Source organism: Ambystoma mexicanum, chromosome 11, assembly GCF_040938575.1.
Source record: "Ambystoma mexicanum isolate Mex_15411 chromosome 11, UKY_AmexF1_1, whole genome shotgun sequence".
NCBI lineage: Eukaryota > Metazoa > Chordata > Amphibia > Caudata > Ambystomatidae > Ambystoma > Ambystoma mexicanum.
In genome coordinates this window covers 824,358,108-824,375,651 of record NC_090934.1, presented here as the reverse complement: position 1 = coordinate 824,375,651, position 17,544 = coordinate 824,358,108, and the positions used below count along the sequence as shown (strand labels likewise).

General features: G+C 47.4%; 6 non-coding genes across 6 annotated transcripts; all 6 read left to right on the top strand.

Annotated features, from left to right (window-relative positions):
* The first annotated feature begins 4,374 nt into the window (after positions 1–4,374).
* On the top strand, positions 4,375–4,446 carry TRNAW-CCA (transfer RNA tryptophan (anticodon CCA)). The gene has a single exon. It is a non-coding gene; the product is annotated as a tRNA-Trp (tRNA).
* A 2,176-nt stretch (positions 4,447–6,622) lies between these two features.
* On the top strand, positions 6,623–6,694 carry TRNAW-CCA (transfer RNA tryptophan (anticodon CCA)). The gene has a single exon. It is a non-coding gene; the product is annotated as a tRNA-Trp (tRNA).
* Positions 6,695–8,484: 1,790 nt separating this feature from the next.
* TRNAN-GUU (transfer RNA asparagine (anticodon GUU)) lies at positions 8,485–8,558 on the top strand. The gene has a single exon. It is a non-coding gene; the product is annotated as a tRNA-Asn (tRNA).
* A 313-nt stretch (positions 8,559–8,871) lies between these two features.
* TRNAW-CCA (transfer RNA tryptophan (anticodon CCA)) lies at positions 8,872–8,943 on the top strand. The gene has a single exon. It is a non-coding gene; the product is annotated as a tRNA-Trp (tRNA).
* Positions 8,944–10,733: 1,790 nt separating this feature from the next.
* TRNAN-GUU (transfer RNA asparagine (anticodon GUU)) lies at positions 10,734–10,807 on the top strand. Its single transcript has one exon. It is a non-coding gene; the product is annotated as a tRNA-Asn (tRNA).
* Positions 10,808–15,880: 5,073 nt separating this feature from the next.
* On the top strand, positions 15,881–15,954 carry TRNAN-GUU (transfer RNA asparagine (anticodon GUU)). Its single transcript has one exon. It is a non-coding gene; the product is annotated as a tRNA-Asn (tRNA).
* Positions 15,955–17,544: the final 1,590 nt, after the last annotated feature.

Below are 17,544 nucleotides of genomic sequence, written 5' to 3'. Positions count from 1 at the left end.
AGTTAAGTCAAGACATTTTTTTACATATGCAGCTAGAATGCTGATTCTAAGTTCAAAACTATGACATTTAAACAATTGCAACCTATGTGACACTCAAAGTAGGTCACTCATTTCTCTTAAACCTTGAGATTTTTAATGTCTTTCAGTCCAAATTTACTTAAACTGCTGAAATCCCCAGCTCAGCCAGTCTTGTTATAAACCTTCAAGTCACTTCAGAATATAACTTTACATTGTATCCACCTCTCAGTAAGTCTTTCTTTGGCCTGTTTTGGGTTCATTTATTCAGTTTTGCAAAAAGTAAAATCTGGTGTTGTTTTAAAACGCCGGCTTTTGGATAGTGGTGAGTACTGGTACTGCACCCCTTTTTGGGATTTAAGAAAACAAATTCTCCACAGTTATGGGTTTGCTTTTGGCAATCAGCATTGCCACTCCCAATGGTTTCAGACTACTGTGTGGGTAGTCCCATGGTGGTTTTAGGCAGTTTCCTTCTGTGCCCATAACATCGGCGAAAATGAGTGGCAGCCTATTCTTCATGCATTTCCCTGTGCATTTTCTGGGAAGCTCTGGCCATCATGATGTTTTCATGTCAGTACTGCACAGTTTTGAGGTAGGGCTCGGATGCATGGGTAAATACATCCCACAGTTCAGCCTACTGTCCCCTTTTAACACAAGTGCGCAACTGTGGCTTTCTCCTCATAGCAAGTTATGCCTATGATATGATAAGGCATTTGTAACGCGCCTATACACAAGTGTTTCAAGGCGCGACGAGGCAGGGGGGGGCAAGGGGAGACAGACAACGATCTTACTAGGCCAGGTGTCATTCAGATCGCGCAAGTGCCAGGGAAGAGGGGAAGGGAAAAGTGCATGGGGGAAGGGAGAGGGGAAAGTGCAGTACAGGGTTATAAGCATACAGCATACAGGATAAATAACAAGGGCCAGCTGGTGGGAAGTGCGAGGTAAGTGCAGACAAGTGCTGGGAAGGGGGGCTGTATGGATACAGACACAGTCCCGTAGTGCAGGGGTTGCCGTGGAGGCAGTGCAGGGGAGAGTGGCTGGGCCGAGAACGGTGAATGGCCCAGTTGCAGATTCAGTGCAGTTTCAGTACTATTAGCAGGGGAGAGGGGGAGAGAAAGCGGAGGCAAAGAGGAAGGTTTTGAGGTGCTTCCGGAACCGGAGGTGGTTCTCCTCAAGTTTCAGGGAGGTAGGAAGGCTGTTCCAGAGGGAGGCCCCTGCAGTGGAAAGAGATCTGCCCCCAACTCGTTGTTTGGAGAAGCGGCTGACCCTGAGGGAGTTGGAGGCGGATGAGCGAAGAGCTCGAGAAGGAAGATATTTAGGAAGAGAGAGTTGAAGGTATTTTGGCCCAAGGCCCCAGACGGCCTTGTGGACAATGTAGAGGGTTTTGAACTTGATCATCGCAGTCACTGGGAGCCAGTGTAGTGATTTCAGTCCTGGAGAGATACGGTCCCTGGGCTTGAGGCCAAGGACAAGTCTTGCAGTCCTGTTCTGGATGAGTTGCAAAGGGCGGAGAGTAGAGGCGAGCAGATTAAGATAGAGGCTGTTACAGTAGTCCAGCTTAGAGAGAACCAGGGCTCTAGAGACAGTGAGCTTCTGGGTGAAGGAGAGGAAAGGAAGGATACCTCTGAGGAGGTGTAGCTGGTAGTGTGACTTCTTAGATACGTCGGATATGTGAGGAGAGAGGGAGAGTGTGGAGTCGAAGATGACCCCAAGGTTTTTTGCCTTGCAGGTAGGAGTAGGAAGAGGGCCCAGAGAGCAGCAGGGAAGGAGGGAGTGGGAGTGCCGATGAGTAGAATCTCAGTCTTACTGGCATTAAGGCAGAGGTCGTTGGCGGCACACCATTCCTGGATAGCAGAAAGACAGTCAGAGATGAGGGAAGGAGAAGAGGAGGCCGAGGGTAGCCTGAAAATGAGTTGGGTATCATCCGCATAGCACTGAAAGTAGGGGCAGAGAGCGGTGATGTGGTGGGCGAGAAGTGCCAGATACTGGTTGAACAGCCAGGGAGAGAGGTTAGATCCCTGGGGGACACCACAGGTAGAGAAGAAGATGTCAGAGAGGAAAGACCCCAGTTGGACCTGGGAGGGTCGATTTGAGAGGAAAGAGGTCAGCCACGTCAGAGCCTGACCAGTGATACCGAGGTTATCACGGAGACGGTTGAGCAGGATGGTATGGTTGACAGTATCAAAGGCAGAAGAGAGATCAAGCAAAATGAGAACACATGGAATGTTAGAGTCAAGGTTCGAGAGCAGGTCCTCACAGATGTTCAGGAGAGCAGTTTCCGTGCTTCTGGCAGCTCTGAAGCCAGACTGATGGTCATGAAGACTACCAACACATTCAGCATGGAGATTAAGCTGGGAGATGGCCAGTTTCTCCAGGCGCTTGCCCAGGAAGGGAGTGATAGAGATTGGGCGATAGTTAGCTGGGCAGGAAGGGTCGGAAGAGGGTTTCTTAAGAAGGGGGTGCACAAGGGAGTGCTTGAGAGGGGATGGGAAGACTCCAGAGGCGAAGGAGTGACTGCAGAAGTCAGCAAGGGCAGGAGCCAAGGAGTCAATGTGGTCCTTGATAGTTTTGGAGGAACAGGGGTGGACCTGTTTTGATGAGACTTTCATAGATCGGACTTGTCTTGAAACCTCGTCAGCAGAAAAAAAGGGGAAAGGAAGAGAAGGAGAGAGGAGGGGTGGCTGCAGAAGAGCCAGAGGAAGGGCAGGGAATAGAGGGGGGGAGGTTATAGGAGGAGAGTGAGGACAGGATGTCCTGAGTTTTTGAAATGAAGTGAGAGGCCAGTGCCGTGCAGAGGGCCTGGGAGGGGACAGGAGAGGTAGAGACTGCAGCAGGGTTGGCCAGCTCCTTGCAGATTTTAAAGAGTTCGGCCGAATTGTTAGATGCCGCAGAGATGCGGGCTTGGATAAGGGCTCTCTTCTTGGTGAGAACGGAGAGCCGGTATTGCCTTTGGAGCAGGCGACAGGCCAGTTTGTCAGAGGATGATCATGAAGCACGCCATTTCCTCTCTGCCACCCTGCACTTGCGCTTAAGGGTGACGAGATCCGAGTCATACCAGGAGTTACATTTGGCTTTGGGCTTCAGACGGATTCTCATGACAGGGGCAAGGATATCAAGAGTATCAGATATAGCGGAGTGGAGAGTGGAGAGGGCTGTGTCAGGGTGGGAGTCAGCCGAAGGGGGAGGAGGGGGCAAGAAGGTGGCAGCGAAAGCCTCAACTGACACGCGCTTCATGGGTCGGATGACCGAGAAGGAAGGTGGCAGTGATGGGGGTGGCTTTGCCTGTGGGGTAGGTGAGGTGGGAGGAGAGGAGAAAGTGATCACTCCAGGAGAGAGGAGTGGAGAGAGGGACAGAGAGGGGAAGGTCAGAGGAGATCAGGGCATCAAGAGTGTGCCCTGCAGAATGAGTCGGCCCAGACGGGAGAATAGAGAGTGAGAGAGAGTCGCAGAGGTTGCGAAAGAGTCCAGAGGGGGGACAGGAGGCATCCAGGTGGATGTTGAAGTCTCCAAGAAAGAGGAGTTGAGTGGTTGAGGACAGGAGTGAGGAGGAGAGGTCCGCCCACTCGGAGAGGAAGGAGGAAATTTGACCAGGTGGCCGATAGATAGTAGCCACGGTAAGGGAATGGCTAGGAGAGAGAGAGAGTCGGCAGACAAGACATTCAAAAGAGGAGTAGGTCTGCATGGGAGTAACAGTGGCAGGAATCTACTCAGGGAAGATAAGGGCCACACCTCCCCCCGCACGGTTGGGCCTGGGCACAGAGAGGATCTCTATATACAGAGGACATTTGGTGCACTGTTGATGGGCTCTGTCCTCTACTAAATCCCCTGTGTTTGTGGATTAGGGGAGGTAGGGAAGTGCTTGATACCCTGATTTGCTGTGGGAAATAGAGCTATTTTAGAAATATTTTCAGGTTGCCTGGGAAGCATAAGCAAACAGCACACCAATCAGGCCCCTGTGTAAGAACTGCATGAGTCTATGTGGCGCAATCGGTTAGCGCGTTCGGCTGTTAACCGAAAGGTTGATGATTCAAGCCCACCCAGGGACGGTGCATTTTGGCTCAAAAATTAAGCGTGACCAACTATGGACTTCTGTTTACCTCTCGCAGGTCTCGTCTGCTGACGTCCAAAAAATCCAATAAACTGCAAGCAATTCTTCTTGCTTGCTTTAGTTTTTCAAAACTTGCCATTCAATTCATAAACATCAAGACTTCATGGGAAGGGTTTGGCTGCAGCGTGTACTGATGCACAGAAGGAAGCTATCCTAGCCAGTCTACTTAAAGAAGCAATGAGGCTCTGCAGGTCCATGTACGTCTCCTACCTTTATTCTGTCATCAGACACACCAGGTGGATTGCCACAAGGACCTCGTGGCGCAATGGTAGCGCGTCTGACTCCAGATCAGAAGGTTTCGTGTTCAAATCACGTCGGGGTCATATTTGCTTTTCCCACTCTGAAATATAAAATTGCTCTTCAGTATCTCGTTATTTCAACCTGACTGCATCTTTGTGCTCTGGGCCTAGTTGTTCTGGCGTTTCGAATGTAAACTTTGCAGCAGGGAAGTATCATATTGACAGACACCCATGAAGGACATGGTCAACCTTTAAAGCAGGCCAATCTCTATGTTTTACTGGATGCAGCAGAAGTATTTCCTCTTTACCATCTCTTCAAGTGGGCCTGACTGATGTGCTGTTTTGTGCACGCTACGTGGGCTTTGTAAAGCATACCTCTGCCATTTGCATGGCCTCCTAGCGCTGTCAATATTTTCGTGTAATCGTTGAATGCTGCACTGTCCTGGGACTCTAGGTGTGACTAAACGATATATGCTGGGGCCCCGAAAGGGGGTCGGCAGTCTAGTGGCAATGCCCATCACTTTGCAGTTTGGGTTTGTGAGTTCAGGTACCGGTCTGGTGTCAGAAAACTGTAAGCGCCCTCCCAATCAACTGTCGGTCCTGGATTGTGAGGATTTCCCCTTATACTGGTCTCAGTAGACACATTTCCATTTTACTTTTTCACTCTCCCATTGCCTATTTCTCTCTCTCTCATAGATACATTATAGACAAGAGAGACATTGTCAGCGAGAGGGCTTCACAGCACCTTCCCCCATTTCCCTAAGTGCATTGCAAGGGGCTCTGGGAGGCGTGCACATTTGTCTGAAACACAAAGATCCACTGGCAATAAAAAGCGTAGGTCCCTAGTTTGCATTTCGTAGAATTTGAGGTGACACTCAGAGTTGTCTCGGGCGTGACTGTACCTTTCATAGGAGATGTGCTAATCCCCAAACCCTCTTCCTTTGTCCCAGTAATCTGTCTTAGTGCCTCTAGCAAGTTGTTTTCTGAAACAAAGCTTACCTGAACATCCTGTAAAATTGGTAACTTTTCAGTAGCAGTACAGTGCAGTATATAGCATTCCTGTTGCGCACAGCATCTAGATCCAAAAATTGCTTACTCTACCCCAGAAATTAGAATTCACCCAGTCAAACAGAGGGATCTATAAAGAGCATGGCAAGTAGTTAACATAAGCTACTTCCCCCAAGTTCTCTTGGTGCACTCTGCTGCCCTCTTTTAACAGAAGAATGCAACTGCAGGTCTTGCTTCTCAGCAAGGTACCTACATATAGAAACCTTGGTGCACTCTTGCTAAATCTGCTGGAATGTGTCTTCTATTGTGCCCAAGGTGGTTGTGTATTTGGGGACTCAGGGAAGCAAGGGAGCAGTCTAATGCACTGCAGTGCTAAGAGAGGCATGCCTTTTTCAGAAAAAAGTTCAGGTTTTCTGCCAATCAGAAAAAAATAGCAATGCAATCAGGCCAAAGGCAGAACACACATGCCAGTGAGTCCCTGTGGCGCAATTGGTTAGCGCGTTCGGCTGTTAACCGAAAAGACGCTGCTGTTTTTGGCACAAAGACACAGAGTGTTCCACTCAGTAAACCTGAGTCATTTCTCCCGTGTTCTCTGGGTTCAGCCTACTGTCCCCTTTTAACACAAGTGCGCAACTGTGGCTTTCTCCTCATAGCAAGTTATGCCTACACAGAGGGCATTTGGTGCACTGTTGATGGGCTCTGTCCTCTACTAAATCCCCTGTGTTTGTGGATTACGGGAGGTAGGGAAGTACTTCATACCCGGATTTGCTGTGGGAAATAGAGCTATTTTAGAAATATTTTCAGGTTGCCTGGGGAGCATAAGCAAACAGCACACCAATCAGGCCCCAGTGTAGGCACTGCATGAGTCTCTGTGGCGCAATCGGTTAGCGCGTTCGGCTGTTAACCGAAAGGTTGGTTGTTCAAGCCCACCCAGGGACGATGCATTTTGGCTCAAAAATTCAGCATGACCAACTATGAACTTCTGTTTACCTCTCGCAGGTCTCGTCTGCTGACGTCCAAAAAATCCAATAAACTGCAAGCAATTCTTCTCGCTTGCTTTAGTTTTTCAAAACTTGCCATTCAATTCATAAACATCAAGACTTCATGGGAAGGGTTTGGCTGCAGCGTGTACTGATGCACAGAAGGAAGCTATCCTAGCCAGTCTACTTAAAGAAGCAATGAGGCTCTGCAGGTGCATGTACGTCTCCTACCTTTATTCTGTCATCAGACACACCAGGTGGAAGGCCACTAGGACCTCGTGGCGCAATGGTAGCGCTTCTGACTCCAGATCAGAAGGTTTCGTGTTCAAATCACGTCGGGGGCATATTTGCTTTTCCCACTCTGAAATATAAAATTGCTCTTCAGTATCTAGTTATTTCAACCTGACTGCATCTTTGTGCTCTGGGCCTAGTTGTTCTGGCGTTTCGAATGTAAGCTTTGCAGCAGGGAAGTAACATATTGACAGACACCCATGAAGGACATGGTCAACCTTTAAAGCAGGCCAATCTCTATGTTTTACTGGATGCAGCAGAAGTATTTCCTCTTTACCATCTCTTCAAGTGGGCCTGACTGATGTGCTGTTTTGTGCACGCTACGTGGGCTTTGTAAAGCATACCTCTGCCATTTGCATGGCCTCCTAGCGCTGTCAATATTTTCGTGTAATCGCTGAATGCTGCACTGTCCTGGGAACTCTAGGTGTGACTAAAGGATATATGCTGGGGCCCCGAAAGGGGGTCGGCAGTCTAGTGGCAATGGGCATCACTTTGCAGTTTGGGTTTGTGAGTTCAGGTACCGGTCTGGTGTCGGAAACCTGTAAGCGCCCTCCCAATCAACTGTCGGTCCTGGATTGTGAGGATTTCCCCTTATACTGGTCTCAGTAGACACATTTCCATTTTACTTTTTCACTCTCGCATTGCCTATTTCTCTCTCTCTCATAGATACATTATAGACAAGAGAGACATTGTCAGCGAGAGGGTTGCACAGCATCTTCCCCCATTTCCCTAAGTGCATTGCATGGGGCTCTGGGAGGCGTGCACATTTGTCTGAAACACAAAGATCCACTGGCAATAAAAAGCGTAGGACCCTAGTTCGCATTTCTTAGAATTTGAGGAGGCACTCAGAGTTGTCTCGGGCGTGACTGTACCTTTCATAGGAGATGTGCTAATCCCCAAACCCTCTTCCTTTGTCCCAGTAATCTGTCCTAGGGCCTCTAGCAAGTTGTTTTCTGAAACAAAGCTTACCTGAACATCCTGTAAAATTGGTAACTTTTCAGTAGCAGTACAGTGCAGTATATAGCATTCCTGTTGCGCACAGCATCTAGATCCAAAAATTGCTTACTCTACCCCAGAAATTAGAATTCACCCAGTCAAACAGAGGGATCTATAAAGATCATGGCAAGTAGTTAACATAAGCTACTTCCCCCAAGTTCTCTTGGTGCACTCTGCTGCCCTCTTTTAACAGAAGAATGCAACTGCAGGTCTTGCTTCTCAGCAAGGTACCTACATATAGAAACCTTGGTGCACTCTTGCTAAATCTGCTGGAATGTGTCTTCTATTGTGCCCAAGGTGGTTGTGTATTTGGGGACTCAGGGAAGCAAGGGAGCAGTCTAATGCACTGCAGTGCTAAGAGAAGCATGCCTTTTTCAGAAAAAAGTTCAGGTTTTCTGCCAATCAGAATAAAATAGCAATGCAATCAGGCCAAAGGCAGAACACACATGCCAGTGAGTCTCTGTGGCACAATTGGTTAGCGCGTTCGGCTGTTAACCGAAAAGACGCTGCTGTTTTTGGCACAAAGACACAGAGTGTTCCACTCAGTAAACCTGAGTCATTTCTCCCGTGTTCTCTGGGTTCAGCCTACTGTCCCCTTTTAACACAAGTGCGCAACTGTGGCTTTCTCCTCATAGCAAGTTATGCCTACACAGAGGACATTTGGTGCACTGTTGATGGGCTCTGTCCTCTACTAAATCCCCTGTGTTTGTGGATTAGGGGAGGTAGGGAAGTGCTTGATACCCTGATTTGCTGTGGGAAATAGAGCTATTTTAGAAATATTTTCAGGTTGCCTGGGAAGCATAAGCAAACAGCACACCAATCAGGCCCCAGTGTAAGCACTGCATGAGTCTCTGTGGCGCAATCGGTTAGCGCGTTCGGCTGTTAACCGAAAGGTTGGTGGTTCAAGCCCACCCAGGGACGATGCATTTTGGCTCAAAAATTCAGCATGACCAACTATGAACTTCTGTTTACCTCTCGCAGGTCTCGTCTGCTGACGTCCAAAAAATCCAATAAACTGTAAGCAATTCTTCTCGCTTGCTTTAGTTTTTCAAAACTTGCCATTCAATTCATAAACATCAAGACTTCATGGGAAGGGTTTGGCTGCAGCGTGTACTGATGCACAGAAGGAAGCTATCCTAGCCAGTCTACTTAAAGAAGCAATGAGGCTCTCCAGGTGCATGTACGTCTCCTACCTTTATTCTGTCATCAGACACACCAGGTGGATTGCCGCAAGGACCTCATGGCGCAATGGTAGGGCGTCTGACTCCAGATCAGAAGGTTGCGTGTTCAAATCACGTCGGGGTCATATTTGCTTTTCCCACTCTGAAATATAAAATTGCTCTTCATTATCTCGTTATTTGAACCTGACTGCATCTTTGTGCTCTGGGCCTAGTTGTTCTGGCGTTTCGAATGTAAGCTTTGCAGCAGGGAAGTATCATATTGACAGACACCCATGAAGGACATGGTCAAACTTTAAAGCAGGCCAATCTCTATGTTTTACTGGATGCAGCAACAGTATTTCCTCTTTACCATCTCTTCAAGTGGGCCTGACTGATGTGCTGTTTTGTGCACGCTACGTGGGCTTTGTAAAGCATACCTCTGCCATTTGCATGGCCTCCTAGCGCTGTCAATATTTTCGTGTAATCGCTGAATGCTGCACTGTCCTGGGAACTCTAGGTGTGACTAAAGGATATATGCTGGGGCCCCGAAAGGGGGTCGGCAGTCTAGTGGCAATGCCCATCACTTTGTAGTTTGGGTTTGTGAGTTCAGGTACCGGTCTGGTGTCGGAAACCTGTAAGCGCCCTCCCAATCAACTGTCGGTCCTGGATTGTGAGGATTTCCCCTTATACTGGTCTCAGTAGACACATTTCCATTTTACTTTTTCACTCTCGCATTGCCTATTTCTCTCTCTCTCATAGATACATTATAGACAAGAGAGACGTTGTCAGCGAGAGGGTTGCACAGCACCTTCCCCCATTTCCCTAAGTGCATTGCATGGGGCTCTGGGAGGCGTGCACATTTGTCTGAAACACAAAGATCCACTGGCAATAAAAGGCGTAGGACCCCAGTTCGCATTTCTTAGAATTTGAGGAGGCACTCAGAGTTGTCTCGGGCGTGACTGTACCTTTCATAGGAGATGTGCTAATCCCCAAACCCTCTTCCTTTGTCCCAGTAATCTGTCCTAGGGCCTCTAGCAAGTTGTTTTCTGAAACAAAGCTTACCTGAACATCCTGTAAAATTGGTAACTTTTCAGTAGCAGTACAGTGCAGTATATAGCATTCCTATTGCGCACAGCATCTAGATCCAAAAATTGCTTACTCTACCCCAGAAATTAGAATTCACCCAGTCAAACAGAGGGATCTATAAAGATCATGGCAAGTAGTTAACATAAGCTACTTCCCCCAAGTTCTCTTGGTGCACTCTGCTGCCCTCTTTTAACAGAAGAATGCAACTGCAGGTCTTGCTTCTCAGCAAGGTACCTACATATAGAAACCTTGGTGCACTCTTGCTAAATCTGCTGGAATGTGTCTTCTATTGTGCCCAAGGTGGTTGTGTATTTAGGGACTCAGGGAAGCAAGGGAGCAGTCTAATGCACTGCAGTGCTAAGAGAGGCATGCCTTTTTCAGAAAAAAGTTCAGGTTTTCTGCCAATCAGAAAAAAATAGCAATGCAATCAGGCCAAAGGCAGAACACACATGCCAGTGAGTCTCTGTGGCACAATTGGTTAGCGCGTTCGGCTGTTAACCGAAAAGACGCTGCTGTTTTTGGCACAAAGACACAGAGTGTTCCACTCAGTAAACCTGAGTCATTTCTCCCGTGTTCTCTGGGTTCAGCCTACTGTCCCCTTTTAACACAAGTGCGCAACTGTGGCTTTCTCCTCATAGCAAGTTATGCCTACACAGAGGACATTTGGTGCACTGTTGATGGGCTCTGTCCTCTACTAAATCCCCTGTGTTTGTGGATTAGGGGAGGTAGGGAAGTGCTTGATACCCTGATTTGCTGTGGGAAATAGAGCTATTTTAGAAATATTTTCAGGTTGCCTGGGAAGCATAAGCAAACAGCACACCAATCAGGCCCCAGTGTAAGCACTGCATGAGTCTCTGTGGCGCAATCGGTTAGCGCGTTCGGCTGTTAACCGAAAGGTTGGTGGTTCAAGCCCACCCAGGGACGATGCATTTTGGCTCAAAAATTCAGCATGACCAACTATGAACTTCTGTTTACCTCTCGCAGGTCTCGTCTGCTGACGTCCAAAAAATCCAATAAACTGTAAGCAATTATTCTCGCTTGCTTTAGTTTTTCAAAACTTGCCATTCAATTCATAAACATCAAGACTTCATGGGAAGGGTTTGGCTGCAGCGTGTACTGATGCACAGAAGGAAGCTATCCTAGCCAGTCTACTTAAAGAAGCAATGAGGCTCTGCAGGTGCATGTACGTCTCCTACCTTTATTCTGTCATCAGACACACCAGGTGGATTGCCACAAGGACCTCGTGGCGCAATGGTAGCGTGTCTTACTCCAGATCAGAAGGTTGTGTGTTCAAATCACGTCGGGGTCATACTTCCTTTTCCCACTCTGAAATACAAAATTGCTCTTCAGTATCTCGTTATTTCAACCTGACTGCATCTTTGTGCTCTGGCCTAGTTGTTCTGGCGTTTCGAATGTAAGCTTTGCAGCAGGGAAGTATCATATTGACAGACACCCATGAAGGACATGGTCAACCTTTAAAGCAGGCCAATCTCTATGTTTTACTGGATGCAGCAGAAGTATTTCCTCTTTACCATCTCTTCAAGTGGGCCTGACTGATGTGCTGTTTTGTGCACGCTACGTGGGCTTTGTAAAGCATACCTCTGCCATTTGCATGGCCTCCTAGCGCTGTCAATATTTTCGTGTAATCGCTGAATGCTGCACTGTCCTGGGAACTCTAGGTGTGACTAAAGGATATATGTTGGGGCCCCGAAAGGGGGTCGGCAGTCTAGTGGCAATGGGCATCACTTTGCAGTTTGGTTTTGTGAGTTCAGGTACCGGTCTGGTGTCGGAAACCTGTAAGCGCCCTCCCAATCAACTGTCGGTCCTGGATTGTGAGGATTTCCCCTTATACTGGTCTCAGTAGACACATTTCCATTTTACTTTTTCACTCTCGCATTGCCTATTTCTCTCTCTCTCATAGTTACATTATAGACAAGAGAGACATTGTCAGCGAGAGGGCTTCACAGCACCTTCCCCCATTTCCCTAAGTGCATTGCATGGGGCTCTGGGAGGCGTGCACATTTGTCTGAAACACAAAGATCCACTGGCAATAAAAGGCGTAGGACCCCAGTTCGCATTTCTTAGAATTTGAGGAGGCACTCAGAGTTGTCTCGGGCGTGACTGTACCTTTCATAGGAGATGTGCTAATCCCCAAACCCTCTTCCTTTGTCCCAGTAATCTGTCCTAGGGCCTCTAGCAAGTTGTTTTCTGAAACAAAGCTTACCTGAACATCCTGTAAAATTGGTAACTTTTCAGTAGCAGTACAGTGCAGTATATAGCATTCCTATTGCGCACAGCATCTAGATCCAAAAATTGCTTACTCTACCCCAGAAATTAGAATTCACCCAGTCAAACAGAGGGATCTATAAAGATCATGGCAAGTAGTTAACATAAGCTACTTCCCCCAAGTTCTCTTGGTGCACTCTGCTGCCCTCTTTTAACAGAAGAATGCAACTGCAGGTCTTGCTTCTCAGCAAGGTACCTACATATAGAAACCTTGGTGCACTCTTGCTAAATCTGCTGGAATGTGTCTTCTATTGTGCCCAAGGTGGTTGTGTATTTGGGGACTCAGGGAAGCAAGGGAGCAGTCTAATGCACTGCAGTGCTAAGAGAGGCATGCCTTTTTCAGAAAAAAGTTCAGGTTTTCTGCCAATCAGAAAAAAATAGCAATGCAATCAGGCCAAAGGCAGAACACACATGCCAGTGAGTCTCTGTGGCACAATTGGTTAGCGCGTTCGGCTGTTAACCGAAAAGACGCTGCTGTTTTTGGCACAAAGACACAGAGTGTTCCACTCAGTAAACCTGAGTCATTTCTCCCGTGTTCTCTGGGTTCAGCCTACTGTCCCCTTTTAACACAAGTGCGCAACTGTGGCTTTCTCCTCATAGCAAGTTATGCCTACACAGAGGACATTTGGTGCACTGTTGATGGGCTCTGTCCTCTACTAAATCCCCTGTGTTTGTGGATTAGGGGAGGTAGGGAAGTGCTTGATACCCTGATTTGCTGTGGGAAATAGAGCTATTTTAGAAATATTTTCAGGTTGCCTGGGAAGCATAAGCAAACAGCACACCAATCAGGCCCCAGTGTAAGCAATGCATGAGTCTCTGTGGCGCAATCGGTTAGTGCGTTCGGCTGTTAACTGAAAGGTTGGTGGTTCAAGCCCACCCAGGGACGATGCATTTTGGCTCAAAAATTCAGCATGACCAACTATGAACTTCTGTTTACCTCTCGCAGGTCTCGTCTGCTGACGTCCAAAAAATCCAATAAACTGCAAGCAATTCTTCTCGCTTGCTTTAGTTTTTCAAAACTTGCCATTCAATTCATAAACATCAAGACTTCATGGGAAGGGTTTGGCTGCAGCGTGTACTGATGCACAGAAGGAAGCTATCCTAGCCAGTCTACTTAAAGAAGCAATGAGGCTCTGCAGGTGCATGTACGTCTCCTACCTTTATTCTGTCATCAGACACACCAGGTGGATTGCCACAAGGACCTCGTGGCGCAATGGTAGCGCGTCCGACTCCAGTTCAGAAGGTTTCGTGTTCAAATCACGTCGGGGTCATACTTCCTTTTCCCACTCTGAAATACAAAATTGCTCTTCAGTATCTCGTTATTTCAACCTGACTGCATCTTTGTGCTCTGGGCCTAGTTGTTCTGGCGTTTCGAATGTAAGCTTTGCAGCAGGGAAGTATCATATTGACAGACACCCATGAAGGACATGGTCAACCTTTAAAGCAGGCCAATCTCTATGTTTTACTGGATGCAGCAGAAGTATTTCCTCTTTACCATCTCTTCAAGTGGGCCTGACTGATGTGCTGTTTTGTGCACGCTACGTGGGCTTTGTAAAGCATACCTCTGCCATTTGCATGGCCTCCTAGCGCTGTCAATATTTTCGTGTAATCGCTGAATGCTGCACTGTCCTGGGAACTCTAGGTGTGACTAAAGGATATATGCTGGGGCCCCGAAAGGGGGTCGGCAGTCTAGTGGCAATGGGCATCACTTTGCAGTTTGGGTTTGTGAGTTCAGGTACCGGTCTGGTGTCGGAAACCTGTAAGCGCCCTCCCAATCAACTGTCGGTCCTGGATTGTGAGGATTTCCCCTTATACTGGTCTCAGTAGACACATTTCCATTTTACTTTTTCTCTCTCGCATTGCCTATTTCTCTCTCTCTCATAGATACATTATAGACAAGAGAGACATTGTCAGCGAGAGGGTTGCACAGCACCTTCCCCCATTTCCCTAAGTGCATTGCATGGGGCTCTGGGAGGCGTGCACATTTGTCTGAAACACAAAGATCCACTGGCAATAAAAGGCGTAGGACCCCAGTTCGCATTTCTTAGAATTTGAGGAGGCACTCAGAGTTGTCTCGGGCGTGACTGTACCTTTCATGGGAGATGTGCTAATCCCCAAACCCTCTTCCTTTGTCCCAGTAATCTGTCCTAGGGCCTCTAGCAAGTTGTTTTCTGAAACAAAGCTTACCTGAACATCCTGTAAAATTGGTAACTTTTCAGTAGCAGTACAGTGCAGTATATAGCATTCCTGTTGCGCACAGCATCTAGATCCAAAAATTGCTTACTCTACCCCAGAAATTAGAATTCACCCAGTCAAACAGAGGGATCTATAAAGATCATGGCAAGTAGTTAACATAAGCTACTTCCCCCAAGTTCTCTTGGTGCACTCTGCTGCCCTCTTTTAACAGAAGAATGCAACTGCAGGTCTTGCTTCTCAGCAAGGTACCTACATATAGAAACCTTGGTGCACTCTTACTAAATCTGCTGGAATGTGTCTTCTATTGTGCCCAAGGTGGTTGTGTATTTGGGGACTCAGGGAAGCAAGGGAGCAGTCTAATGCACTGCAGTGCTAAGAGAGGCATGCCTTTTTCAGAAAAAAGTTCAGGTTTTCTGCCAATCAGAAAAAAATAGCAATGCAATCAGGCCAAAGGCAGAATACACATGCCAGTGAGTCTCTGTGGCGCAATTGGTTAGCGCGTTCGGCTGTTAACCGAAAAGACGCTGCTGTTTTTGGCACAAAGACACAGAGTGTTCCACTCAGTAAACCTGAGTCATTTCTCCCGTGTTCTCTGGGTTCAGCCTACTGTCCCCTTTTAACACAAGTGCTCAACTGTGGCTTTCTCCTCATAGCAAGTTATGCCTACACAGAGGACATTTGGTGCACTGTTGATGGGCTCTGTCCTCTACTAAATCCCCTGTGTTTGTGGATTAGGGGAGGTAGGGAAGTGCTTGATACCCTGATTTGGTGTGGGAAATAGAGCTATTTTAGAAATATTTTCAGGTTGCCTGGGAAGCATAAGCAAACATCACACCAATAAGGCCCCAGTGTAAGCACTGCATGAGTCTCTGTGGCGCAATCGGTTAGCGCGTTTGGCTGTTAACCGAAAGGTTGGTGGTTCAAGCCCACCCAGTGACGATGCATTTTGGCTCAAAAATTCAGCATGACCAACTATGAACTTCTGTTTACCTCTCGCAGGTCTCGTCTGCTGACGTCCAAAAAATCCAATAAACTCTAAGCAATTCTTCTCGCTTGCTTTAGTTTTTCAAAACTTGCCATTCAATTCATAAACATCAAGACTTCATGGGAAGGGTTTGGCTGCAGCATTCGAAGGAAGTTATCCTAGCCAGTCTACCTAAAGAAGCAAAAGACGCTGCTGTTTTTGGCACAAAGACACAGAGTGTTCCACTCAGTAAACCTGAGTCATTTCTCCCGTGTTCTCTGGGTTCAGCCTACTGTCCCCTTTTAACACAAGTGCGCAACTGTGGCTTTCTCCTCATAGCAAGTTATGCCTACACAGAGGACATTTGGTGCACTGTTGATGGGCTCTGTCCTCTACTAAATCCCCTGTGTTAGTGGATTAGGGGAGGTAGGGAAGTGCTTGATACCCTGATTTGCTGTGGGAAATAGAGCTATTTTAGAAATATTTTCAGGTTGCCTGGGAAGCATAAGCAAACAGCACACCAATCAGGCCCCTGTGTAAGAACTGCATGAGTCTCTGTGGCGCAATCGGTTAGCGCATTCGGCTGTTAACCGAAAGGTTGGTGGTTCAAGCCCACCCAGGGACGGTGCATTTTGGCTCAAAAATTCAGCGTGACCAACTATGGACTTCTGTTTACCTCTCGCAGGTCTCGTCTGCTGACGTCCAAAAAATCCAATAAACTGCAAGCAATTCTTCTCGCTTGCTTTAGTTTTTCAAAACTTGCCATTCAATTCATAAACATCAAGACTTCATGGGAAGGGTTTGGCTGCAGCGTGTACTGATGCACAGAAGGAAGCTATCCTAGCCAGTCTACTTAAAGAAGCAATGAGGCTCTGCAGGTCCATGCACGTCTCCTACCTTTATTCTGTCATCAGACACACCAGGTGGATTGCCACAAGGACCTCAAGGCGCAATGGTAGCGCGTCTGACTCCAGATCAGAAGGTTGCGTGTTCAAATCACGTCGGGGTCATACTTCCTTTTCCCACTCTGAAATACAAAATTGCTCTTCAGTATCTCGTTATTTCAACCTGACTGCATCTTTGTGCTCTGGGCCTAGTTGTTCTGGCGTTTCGAATGTAAACTTTGCAGCAGGGAAGTATCATATTGACAGACACCCATGAAGGACATGGTCAAACTTTAAAGCAGGCCAATCTCTATGTTTTACTGGATGCAGCAAAAGTATTTCCTCTTTACCATCTCTTCAAGTGGGCCTGACTGATGTGCTGTTTTGTGCACGCTACGTGGGCTTTGTAAAGCATACCTCTGCCATTTGCATGGCCTCCTAGCGCTGTCAATATTTTCGTGTAATCGCTGAATGCTGCACTGTCCTGGGAACTCTAGGTGTGACTAAAGGATATATGCTGGGGCCCCGAAAGGGGGTCGGCAGTCTCGTGGCAATGCCCATCACTTTGCAGTTTGGGTTTGTGAGTTCAGGTACCGGTCTGGTGTCGGAAACCTGTAAGCGCCCTCCCAATCAACTGTCGGTCCTGGATTGTGAGGATTTCCCCTTATACTGGTCTCAGTAGACACATTTCCATTTTACTTTTTCACTCTCGCATTGCCTATTTCTCTCTCTCTCATAGTTACATTATAGACAAGAGAGACATTGTCAGCGAGAGGGTTGCACAGCACCTTCCCCCATTTCAATAAGTGCATTGCATGGGGCTCTGGGAGGCATGCACATTTGTCTGAAACACAAAGATCCACTGGCAATAAAAGGCGTAGGACCCCAGTTCGCATTTCTTAGAATTTGAGGAGGCACTCAGAGTTGTCTCGGGCGTGACTGTACCTTTCATAGGAGATGTGCTAATCCCCAAACCCTCTTCCTTTGTCCCAGTAATCTGTCCTAGGGCCTCTAGCAAGTTGTTTTCTGAAACAAAGCTTACCTGAACATCCTGTAAAATTGGTAACTTTTCAGTAGCAGTACAGTGCAGTATATAGCATTCCTATTGCGCACAGCATCTAGATCCAAAAATTGCTTACTCTACCCCAGAAATTAGAATTCACCCAGTCAAACAGAGGGATCTATAAAGATCATGGCAAGTAGTTAACATAAGCTACTTCCCCCAAGTTCTCTTGGTGCACTCTGCTGCCCTCTTTTAACAGAAGAATGCAACTGCAGGTCTTGCTTCTCAGCAAGGTACCTACATATAGAAACCTTGGTGCACTCTTGCT